Source organism: Gavia stellata, chromosome 19 (assembly GCF_030936135.1).
Source record: "Gavia stellata isolate bGavSte3 chromosome 19, bGavSte3.hap2, whole genome shotgun sequence".
NCBI lineage: Eukaryota > Metazoa > Chordata > Aves > Gaviiformes > Gaviidae > Gavia > Gavia stellata.
Window position 1 is genome coordinate 15,891,470 of NC_082612.1, and position 12,610 is coordinate 15,904,079.

Genomic DNA, 12,610 nt, shown 5'->3' on the forward strand with positions numbered 1-12,610 from the left:
TGTGTTTTGATGGTCACTTTACTAATTGCTGCTGGTTTGTTCTGTTCAGCACACTGTAGCCTCTTATTCTGCTCTTGAGATTCATGATTCATAACTGAACTGGTAGTCACCTTTTTCTGGATGTGTGCCTAAATATACAATATAACTCTACCATCACCAGTCATGGTACAGCAATATATTTTTTACATGCATCATCTCACAGTTCATTTTCTTCAAATACATTTGTAATTCTGTGCAGGAGAGAAGTGAAAATGGCTCTTATTTTACTCTGTCCCCTTCTGTCCTTGACTTAAACAGCTCAACAAAGAGAGATGCCCTTGTCATGTTATCCTTTTAGGGGATGTTCTCTCTTTTCTGTTCCCTAGCCCCCTCCCCTGCCCCGACTCCTGTTTTTTTGATGACTTTCCTTATTTTTTTGAACTCTCTCCAAATAGCTTTTTGTCTCATTCTTTTTTCATACCTGCTGGTCACTGTATGTTTCAGTCAGACAAAAAAACCCTCTACAGTATGCTTGCCAAAGGCAGGTAAAGAATTATAGGTTGCTGTAGGCACTGGAAGCCACTCATAAAGATATGCATGCTTCACAGGCACCGCTTTTTCAACCCCTGCTGTCTCAAATGCTTTTTGGAACAGGAAGGTGAAGTGAGACAGGTTCATGCTGTTGGATTTCACTTTTGCTTGGAGTTATTGTTTTAAAGGTTTTTACAGTTGTTAAGATTCCCTTCCTCCTCTCTGCAGTAGTATGTCACTTGGTTTGCATCTGACTGAAATGACGGAAGTTGTCAGCCAGGGTGCTCAGGCTTTGTATTTAGCGGTTGTGTTCCCTGCCTGCTGCTTTCAGCTTCACAAGCCAGCCTTCCACTTGTTCTCATCATCTCTCTCTCCCAACAGGCTCCAGAATAAATAACTTGTGTGGTTTGTAGAACAAACCTCCTGTACCCTCCGCTTGCCTTGGTGACTCGCTCAAGAGGGGAAACCTTTGCAGGACAAATGAAGCTGCGTAGCTGGGACCTGGCTCTCATTCACAAGGGCTGCTGATATGTGCAGGCTGGCTGAAGTGGCCCTGTTCCCAGGTGCTGCCATCCTCGTGAGGTGCTGTGCCTGTTCCTGTGCCGCCGCTGGTCACACGTCATTGTGTTGCAGCAAACTGCCACCAGTTTTTTAGAATCATAGAGTGGTTTGGGTTGGAAGGGACCTTAAAGATCATCTAGTTCCAACCCCCCTGCCATGGGCAGGGACACCTTCCACTAGACCAGGTTGCTCAAAGCAACACTTCCAGGGTTGGGGCATCCACAACTTCTCTGGGCAACCTGTTCCAGTGCCTCACCACCCTCACAGTGAGGAATTTCTTCCTTACATCTAATCTAAATCTACCCTCTTTCAGTTTAAAGCCATTGCCCCTTGTCCTATCACTACATGCCCTTGTAAAAAGTCCCTCTCCTGCTTTCTTGTAGGCCTCTTCAGGTACTGGAAGGCCGCTACAAGGTTTGTCTCTGTACGTTCACATGCTGTGAACTGCTGAGGCAGAGGGCTCTGGTTTCCCACTTTTGTTCAGTTTAGTTGAGGTGGCTGACAAGGTGGCTCCTATTTCATTCATCCCAGCTGTGGGAGATGATGATCGCTTCAGCTGCAATAGCTACATCTGACAGGGTATATGGTGACTTGGTCTTCATGAAGCAGTTTTAATGGAGAGACAGCCTCCTGATCAAGCCTGTTGTAAATGCAAAAGTAACTCCAGTAAGCTTTATAATGTAAGCATCCCCTGGGTTTGACGCGGGTACAAAGATGAGCAGGTCTATTGCAGTGAATGGACAAGATGGGTATAGTTTTTACTCAGGTCTGATAAATGCTTTGCAGTTAAAAATGGCGTGTGGGTCCTCAGCGTATGTTAACTTGTCATGTGCGGCTGAAGTCTTCAAAAGTAACGTCAAACAAACCCCCAAATTTTACAAACAGTCCAAAAGTCTGGAATTTGATTCAGTCACCTTTCAGGAATGTAAGAATTTTTATTCTAATGGCTGCAGATTCCTAGTTTTCTCTTAGGAATTGGTTTGCCATTTCCCCTTTTCATCCTGCTGCTAAGGTATGAGTTGAAAAATCTGTATCATCTCTTCATGATCCTGCCAGCTCATCTGAGACTTTAAATCCATAAAGCTCAGAGGAGGCTGCTGTACGTAAATTTTGAAGAAGTAAGCACCTTCATGTGCTTCAGATTGTAGACAGAACTTAAGATCTCTCAGCAGTGACAAAAACCTGCCACTTACAACTCTGTATTGTAGTAAATGTAGAATAAGCGGTAACTGTATTACAGACGTGACTCTGCACGTGCCAAACAGGCTTTCCTTGCTCAAAGAGTTTGGTTTAAGTGGATAGGTCACTTGCTTAGATGTGGTGCGAACAGCACAGTTTGCCTTTGAAAACAATATTCTAGTTTTCCTATTGCAGCTTCTTTCTTTCACCAGCATCCCTGTAACATGTGAAAACATTCTTTTATATGAAGAAAAATGGTCTGCCTGACTTCCCCTTCCCTTCCCCTTCCTTCTGTGACGACTTTGAACTTCTTGGTTTTCTGTTCCTTTAGATTACTGAGTTGAACTTAGTACAAGCAGGAGAATGATGGTGTGTGTGGTGCTGCAGTAAGACTATTTTCCCAGAGCACTTTGTCTTGGCAGCAGAGCAGGGTCTGTCTCATCGGTGAGCCCTTCACTTCTGCCTTCTGTTGATACTTTTGGGGTTGGTAATCCTGGGTGTTTTCAGATACATGTGTGGAGACTGGAAGATGGCTGCTGTCCCATCAGATATTTTTCCAAGCTTGTGGACCAGTCTCCTCAAGTCAAAATCGCCATAGTGCTGGCAACAGCACTATTTAAAAACTGCATCCAAGCATGGCTTCGTTTTGAACATGACTCGGGCAACGGTTTAACGCCAAACTTTACAAACCTCTCAAACACAGCTTGATCCCGGTGTCTGTTGGATTTGGTCCATGCTGTTTTCTAAAGCAGTGTAGAAAGAAGCTACCTTTATCTGCATACTCTGAAGACTTATGGCTCCAGGAGTTGGATTTTTATCTTGTGCCAGGAGAGTAGCTTTGTAAATACTCTTTCATGGGGTAGCTTTTAATTTGGGTGTGGGGTTTCTTTGTACCCCTACTGGCAACGATTGATTTGGCGCTAATTCGGAATACATTCTGGGCATTGTGGCCACTCTGTTTCCTGACGCACTGTATTGCTCTTGGTCTTTCAGGAATCATGTCATTGCCCTAAGGGTTCCTGTGATTTCCCTAGGTCACAGGAGCAAATTTGAACAGATATAGCAATAGGGCTTAGATTAAATTGATAGAAAGCAGCTATTTGCATTCTTATAATAAAAATATTAAAACATTAAACTCTCTAGAAATTGATCATCTTCAAAATGGTTCCTAGAAAAGCGCTGGGATGTCTTCGTGTTGGCATGGGCGCATGTGGCAATTTAAGCAGTTACCTTGAGGTAGGAACCTCTGATTCAGCAGAGCTAAACTTTCAGTAAGGGGCCACCTGTTCTGGCTCGTGGGATCTATTAGCACCATACAAGCCCCAGATTAATCCGTATTGTGAGTAATCGACAGAAGCAAAGCAAAAAAGTTGTGTGTACAGTGGCAAGGGGAGGGTTCATTGAACTTGGTGAATTTTTAATTGGACTAGAGTTGGGGGGAAGGATTGCCTGATCGCGGTGTGAGTGAGCTCATTGTGTGTGCTGGTTATTTTCAGTGTTGTTTCAGAGTTGTCTGGGTGCTCTTGCACGTGTTTTTCCTTTGATAGTAAGGTGGATGAAAGCATATGTAGAGTACGTGGCCTTTCCTTTGTTTTTCTCCATGCTCTGGTCACCCCTTGTGTTTTGTGAAACATTACTGTGTCTCCTTGCCTTGGAAATCGCCATGGCCTCACACAGGTGGTGTACACAAGAAGCCCAGTTAAAATTCATTATTTCTACAACTGTATATGGCATGCCTGAAAAATGTGACATGCCTGTCACATAAACAGGAAAGGGCCCTTGTAGGGGACTGAGTGTAGCCGAAAGCCTAATCCAAATAACAGTGTTAGTCATCTCCATATGGTAACCTTTCAGTGCCACGCAAGTTTGGAAAACGTGGTTGTAACTGGCTTCCACATGCTGGATGAATGCGTAGATACCAGATGTTGCCTTACACTTTTAAGTCTTTTTCTAAAGTCGATCTGAGACAAATATTTTACGTACAGCAGTTGTGGGTGAAAGCCTGCATGCGTGAAGGTTATTATTGACACAGGAACTGGGCTGGACCTGCAGCACTAGAAGCAAAGTTGGGGTTTCTCTGATCATCTGAAGTTTCTGATGACAGTAAGTAGTAAAAACCAGAGAGGTAGCATACGTTATTAAAGACGTAGTTGTCAGACATGGAATGCAACGTACTTTTAAGTGCTGGGTAGTATGTCAGTAAAAGCTGGCTTAATTTCCTCAAAAAGAATACCACGTAATGTAACAACAGACTGATGATGTCCTGTTTAGGCATATATAATAATTAGGCACTCTCAAGTTCCATATTTTCACATGTATAATCTATGGATTATATTCTGTGTCTGTTTTTGGTTTTTCAAATTCAGAAGCAGAACGCTCTTTGTGAAGTTCCTACCTCTCATTCCTTGTAGCCTGCTCCTTCTTTCCAAAACCTTTCTTCCTCCGAGCTCTTATGGAGGTTTTTGAGAGTATAGTAAAAGGGCTGATTAATGAAAGAAAGTAGAGTACAACTTAATGTGGTATATTTAGTGTATACCTGGAAATACAAACAGTTGTGTTCGGTTTTTTTAAGTGTCCTGTTTATTGTTTGTGGATTGTTGGGAGCGTAGCTTCCAGACTGCAAGTCTAACGTGGTTAACCTGGCACTGCTGGTTCACTACGAAGGTACAAATTCTATGATTAGAATTAAATTTTAAATTCCCTTTCTTTAGAGAAGGCAAATTCCATAAGACTCTTATTTTTAAGGCATAGGTGAGAATAGATAATAGTGATTTACTTTGCTCAATATGGGTTTGTCGTGCATGGCAGTTGCACCCTTTAGTCACTTTTCAAAAGAGTGCAGGTCTGAGGGTAACAGCCAAACAACGGGGTCTGTGGTGTTTGTAGGAGCTGACTGTGCGTGTTGCTGTTCTCTAGCAGCACCTGTTGTGAGCTGTGTATGCATTTTCTCTATCAAAATAGTAGAGTACCTGAAATTACTGTACCTCAAAAAATGGAGCTCATTTTTATAGTGCCCAGTAGCTACTAACTGGCACAGCAGTTGCACAGTGCCCAGGTCTTCATGTGGTCCTGGAGTTGTTTTGCTCCATAGGTGCTTATACTCTTTAGCTATACTGTAGCACCTCTCAAAGTGACTAAGTATTAATAAGATTAAGTATTAAGAAACTGAAGTTGAGAGACTGTGTTGTCTGACAAAATGAAACATGCAGAGTGTGTAGTATCAAACCCAGGTTAGGTTAGAAATAATATTCATGTGGTACAACGATTTGGAAATACACAGTGTTAATGACAGGACCAAGCTTGGGGTGCATCACTTTATTTATTTTGTCTCAACAAACGTGCTTAAGTGATGATCTTCTTGTGGGTTTTGCATTTTTGTGTGTTTGGTTTTTGTTGGTTTGTTTTGGGTTTTTTTCCTGGAAAGCTGGAAGAAAAGAGGTGAGAAATTATAGTCCTGATATTTGGGGAGGGGAGAGTACCGGGATCTGCTTCACTTCCTTCCCTGCCACCTCCCCCAAACGAATTCTGCCTCTGTAGGTCTTATGGGAAGAAAGGGAAAAATCTGGAGGGACTTGCTCCATGTGGTTTCCTTCTGGCTAAAGCTGACCCAGCAACAAGGGGAGACCTCACAGTGGAACAGATGCTATGTTCTTCAGAGGAAGTATGAATTTCGGCCTCTGAAAGATCCAGTCTAAAAGCCTGAGGGCTATGAGGGGAGGGAAAATACTTTAAAAAGCCAAAACAACACTTTGGGTGCATAAAGATTTGAGAGAAATTCTTTTAGGAATGCTGCATCTGAAGCGTATTTGAGCCTCTTGTATGTTATGCGTATGCAGAAGTGCAGTAAATCCCAGTCAGGTGATGGGCTGGCTGCATCACGCATGCTTTCAGGTGGTATATGGTATGGACAGAAGGACTTTGTATAGGGATTAAGTAAAGTTCAAATGGAAGGCATTTTGCAGTCTCCCTATGTACCCTATTCGAGTTCTTAATTGCCTTCATTGTTAGAATGTTTCTTCTACGATTCGATTTAAATTTGCCTTTCTACAAATGAAACTGATTACTCCTTGGTCTGCTTTTGATGGTGATGCAGCAAGTCATTCGCTGTCCTCTTCGTAACACCTTATGCCTTGAAGAAAGGTATGTTCCCACTCCTTCCCCTACTTTTACAGCTCTCCTCTTGTCAAAAACCTCATTTTTTAAATTCTTTGCTTTTCTTCACTTTCAAATGTACTTGGTGAAGTTTTCCTCTGGGTTCCAGTTTGCTTGCATCTCTTCTAGTAAGGTGCCTGAAAGTGAGCGCTGTGGTCTACTTGAGGCCTCACCAATACTTCAAAGCCACTGAGTGGAAAGCTGAGTAAAGTGAAATGATGACTTCATTTCTTTCTTGTAACACTTCTCTTAATACCTCTCAGAACTGCATTTTGCAACAGCATTTCCAGTCTGTGCTTTCCAAGCCTTTTTATTAGGATGAGTGCCTAGCCAAATAGTTTTGTTTTATAGTTATGTATGTATTTATTTTATACAAAATATTCTCTTGCGCTTGTCTTTAGTGATTGTCACCCAACTAGAAATACAGCGGGGTTCCATTATATTTTCCTGGGAATCCTGATGCATTCTTCATCTTGTGATGCTTTTGTAAGGCTCTTGTGAGAATGAGCAATGAGGGGAGGAAAAAGTTGGCCACATTCCAGGACTCTTACACAAATAATTGAGCCAAAATGTTAAATTTTGTATCCCCTGGAAATTGATCATGGGGAATGTCCAGATCAGTCTTCAGAAAAGATTAATTAAGCTAATTGGCAAAGATAGTTCCCTTGGATTAAACCTTTTTTTGTTCTTGCCTTTTCTTTTTTGACTCCATTTCTCTGATACCTTTCTAAACTAAAACTCTTAAAAGAAAAGTTGTGGGGGTTTTTTTGCACGTATTTACTGTTCTTTCTTAAGTAAGTGTTGAAATATTTATCCAACAAGCATCTGAGAGTCACTGGATTAAAAAAAAAAGGGGGGGGGGTGCAGATGGACCCTTCAACAGTCACATTAAAGTGAAGAAGGAAGGAAAAAGATACTTTTCCTTTTTTTCTTTTCCTCTTATTTCAATGGAAAAAAAATGCATGTCCATTTCACCTTTTATATAGATCACAAGGAACAAAAAGAGTTTTCTTACAGGTCAGATGTTAAAATGTGATCTTTGTTATTTAGAATGTATGAATTAAAGAAGTACGTGGTTAGATAACTAGCATTAGGTCTGTACTTGTAGTCCTCCAGAAAGGCCAACCATAAACTTTTCAGAAATAACCTTCACTAAAATACATGCTGCCCTGTTTGAGCTTCTGAGACACTGCAGTCACCGTTAAGTAATCTAGGAGTGTTTGTGTGCATGGTGGGAGAATCAAGTGAGGAAAGTGCCTATCAGAGCTCACTATACTCACTGTATTACCGCTATTTATGAAAAGTTTTGTTCTAAAATATGATGGTAAATATATATGATTTAAAATTAACTGAAAAGGTCAGAGGAATGGATATGTGATACATAAATGAGGTTTGATTCTTTTTTCTTTTTTTTCCTTTTTTCCCCTCCTGATACAGTTCTGCTCTGCTTGCTAAAGAATATCAGATCAGGGTTATACTTGTTTAGGTGGAAGTCTTCGAAGATTCTGGTCAGTGGCCTCAGTCTGCTCTTAACTGAAGAGATTGGGGATTTTGTATTTTATGGTTAAGGAGCTTTTTCTACCACATGTCTTGGCATTTAACACTATGTTAAGAAAACAAACGAGATTTAACTGTTTAAACACGCAGTTATCTTTGTGGTTTGCCCTGTTAATTTTACATAGGCGACTGGAATGTCCCTGTCCTGTAGAATAAGTGCTTTGACTACTGAACTCCTGCAGGTTTCTCTAGCTTCTCTGATCTGAAGATGATAAAACATACGCCACACAGATTTTGAGGGGAAAAAAAAATGGACAATTTCTGATGTTAAAAGTAGAAATTTGCAGAGGGGGAGAAGGGAGAAAAGCTTTGTGGTTGTTTTTTTTTGTTGGGGGGGGGGGGGGGGGTGTGTTTGTTTGGGGTTTGTTTTGTTTTTTAATTAGTTGTAGCAAAGACCAGAACAGTGAGAAATTAAGAAGGCCAGCTTTCCTTCTACTTGCATTGACTCCTAAAGACCTTGAGGTACTGAGATGGGTAACTTTGTAGCTGAAAAAATAGCTTGCTATTTAATAGGGTCAAATGTGATATCCGACACTGCAACGAGAATAAACAACTGTGTGAATATAGGGACTAGATAGGAAAGAGCATCCTTAGTGGTTCTAGTTGACCTATTTGGCTTGTACTTACATTTTTGCAACAAACCTGGAGGTCTTGAAACTTGCATAGAAAGCTACTCTGAGGACCAAGAGTTCAATCCCTTTTCTCTACTTCATGGGGAAGAGGACAAGAAATACCAGGCTTAAATTCCAGAGAATAAAATTTAGTTTAATACTAGGGCAGGGGGGAGAAATTCCTATCAGTAAAGATAGTAAAACACTAACAAGTTATCTGGATAGGTTTTGGAGAATTGGTTGTTGGAGATTGTCAATGACAGGTGAGAAAAATGCATATTGGGAATAGCACAGGTGTCCTTGATGCTTTCTTGGATGCTTTCCTGCTCTGTGCTGTGACTGAGTGTTTAGGGCTTGGTCTGAACATTTAAGAACTGAATTCTGTCAGAGATGCTGATGTTGAGGATCCCTTTGTCACTTGAGCATATTTTCATGCCTATTGAGACATACTGATTTAATATAAAACAGGCAAGAATGTTTTTCCCCTCTTCTCGTTGTTCCATATGCCAATGTAGTTAAAGTGAAGATGAGTTACAGCTAAAAAATTTAGTGATTTGCACAGCTGTCCTTGTGACAAACCTCACTTGCTGCTGGAGAGCGTGTTCTGCTAATAGCATTTAACCTTCATTGAGAACGGCTGGAGTATGAATGCCTCATACGAGACCATCTGGAAAAGAGCTTCTCCTGAGGCTTATCAATATTCCTAACAGGAACCTACCCAGAGTCTTCGCTCTAAGAGCAGCAAGACTGGAGAAGCGGTGACAGTTATAATGGCAGGCCACTAATGACTTTGGAGAAATGTTACTTTTGTAATTGGAAATGATACAAACAGTGTCGTTAAAACAGATTGTTGATGCCATTTTTATTCTTGTCATAGGCATGTTCTTGTCATATAAGAATGGATTCACTCTAAGGAGATGACATCAGAATTTTTATGCTTTCCACAATTAGATGGACAGATCCTGGGGCTTTAACTCATGAAATGCTGTTTTTCCAGAACACCAGCTAAAGAAAGTGAGGATTTGAATGACTGCTTACTTTTCTTTCAGTTGAACAGTAGCACAGAGGAGGTGAAATGTCATTGACATGTGGTTCTGAAATGTGGCTTAAGAGCTGAAAGCTCTGACTTGAGCTCTGATTTTCTTGTTTGTTTTGAGGTTTTTTGGGTTTTTTTGGTTAAAGATGTTGCTCTTTAACAAAAGGATCTTTATAGGCCAGTGTGTGGTATAAAATACGAGAAGCTTTTTTACAGACAAAATCAAGATCCCTTCCCTTCAAGAAACTTCTCATTCCCTGAGTAACTCTGCTGTTCTAATCCTTTGAGTCTCCACTCACTGTAGGTATAAAAAGTCAGCAGCAGAAAGGGATGGTGGTGGGGAAGAGACACTTCAACAAAGGAGGCCTTCTTGAATACTTTTAGTGCAACACTATCAATTTTTGTTCATCATTTTAGGTCATTTTTAAGATGTAATGGGCATGTCAGGCCTTCTGTCAGACCGCCTCTGTTGGTGACTGACATCCTCATTGAAGTACTCAGCATCTGTTTATCATGTTCTAGTATCACTCTTGTTACACGAGAAGGAAATAGCACTAGGAGTATATTCTCCTGGAACAAGCAGCAAACAAGGTCAAGGAACGGTGTGTGTGTGTGTATATATAACACAACCTTGTATTTGGATGTTCCTCTGTTCATTTCCTAATATTTCATCCATTGACGATTTGAATAGTCTGCCCCCAGCTGAGCATAGAATTGAGAGTTGGAGCACTCCTGGAAGCTGGTATAACTGCTAGCAGAAATGAGCAGAATGCCTGAGCCTAGGGCAGATTAGGGACACAGGCAGATACAAAACTAGAAAATTTGGAAAGAACTAGGTACAGCTTTTGACATCTCACTGCTGGTGTTTCTTTCCACAGCACTATAAGAAAGGCCATCTAATGTGGCTGATAGATTAGCTTTAATCAAATAAACGGCTGTTTGTTTAATGATGAGAAGCTGAAATAGAATAGTTGATCAGAAAAAACCCCCTCAGTCATTCAGTCTGTCTCTTTCTCTACTAAAATTGCGAAACATCAAATAAACACAGTTGAATCTGGTCTGAAAAGGATGAAGGATGCTCATGACCACGAGTCATCTGAGGTGAATACTGCAGATTTCTCTTCTTCATTCTCAACAATAAAACATAAAGTCCTTTAACATTGATTTATGCAACAAGGCAACTCTTCATACCTGTCATATGAAGTTTTCAGTTTGTTCCTCACACTGATACTCTGAATATGTATCTTAAGACAGAAACAGAATTACTGGTTAAAATTTATGCTTTGTATTTTGTTTCTGGTTTAGGTGGGAAATAAGATGACATTCCTACATAAGCCCTATATTACACGGAGATCCCTGACTTACTGCAGCCACCATAGAGAGGGCAACAACAAAATTCTGCTGGAAAGTCAGAAACTCAATGTAAAGGACTCCTAAATCCGGTTACAGCCACTTGCTGCTAGTCTTCTGTGAGTAACTCTCCAGAACAAAACCAAGATGGAATCCACGCTGGCAGAGGTGTGACTTTTATATTTTACATTCTGAAGCTTACTGAATGCACTCTGAATAAACGTTCGATGTGCTTAAGTTCCTCAGGTTGCTATAAGTCTGCCATGGCCAAACGGGGTAGATTTACGATTGTGATGATGAAGTAATACTGAATTCCTCTGTGTTCAGAATACATCCAAGCTGCGTGACAAAAATACATAGCGCTAGCTTCCCCTTCTGGCCAAAAGAAGTAAGTGATCCTGAAGGCAAGAGTCATATGAATTATTTCTCAATTTTATTTCTATGTGCTAAAGATAAACACTAGTTTTCAGAGAACAAATTAATGCTTAACTGCCATTGGGGGGGGGGGGAAGTGCTGGTGGAACATCTTTGCTTCTTGCAATGTAATATTATGATGTATTGAGATGGGGTTGCTATTGGAACATAGAATTCTTTTCTAAACATGGGCCTAATTTAGAAAGCAATTAGATAAAAATACCAACTTCTGGACAGAAGGATTCCCAGTGTCCCTTCTAGACCCCTATTAGCTGGTGCTAGAAACAAGTATTTTAATGCTTTTCATATTTTGTATGCTAATTTTCCCCATGCAGCTGCATCAGCTATGATTGTAACTTTTTGTTTGGAGTTCGGGGTTTTTTTGCTTGCCTTTTTGTCTTATTTAAAGATTCTTTCATTTTAATTCTGTGGCACAATATTTTGTAGCATTAGCCTAAGCTTTGTAAATGTAGGGTGTACTAGCATAAAGGTGTTTATTTTGTGGTATAAAACAATAACAATATAATATGATCCAACGTGCTTTTTAACAAGTGCTTTCTAAGTTAGTTTGCCAGCCTTTTACAATGTTGTATTACTGCATTTCTGGATAGGTTGATCATATAACATTGAATCTTAGCAGAATCTTTCCTCTTTGTCATTTTCACTCCCATCTGCTACAGCTGCCTGGAAGAATGGGACATTAAAATCACTAAACAATTTTGCGTTATAAGAAGACCAAAGTCTTGCTTTTGTGGTCATGTTGGACATGCACACAAACAACATGCATGCACATACATACATACCAGAGAAACAGAAATTTCCTGCATGATAAATGATAGCCTCATGTTTAAGACACTTAGGTGGTCTGCAGGAAACAGGCTTCTCTGTTCATACCACAGGCTTGGTCTGAATTGGAAACACTTAGGTTTTCCTATATCTCAGTCTTGAATCCTGATTATCAGATTTATCATGGGCTTGGTCTTCCTCTTCATCTTGGCCCTAAGTGTTGTCCTGGAACCGAAAATGCATCTCGATATGTTTTGCTGCAATGTTATGTTCCTATGGTCAATTCTACCCACTATTTCACTTCCACCAATTGTGGTTTTCACCTGCTTGTGAAGCACTCAGTATAGGGATGTTGAGACAGAGACCTCTGAGCACCAGTGCTGTTGGAGATGCAGGGAAAAAACACTTGAACGCATGAAAGATTACGTCTTTACTCTTAATGTTCAAGTTGTAA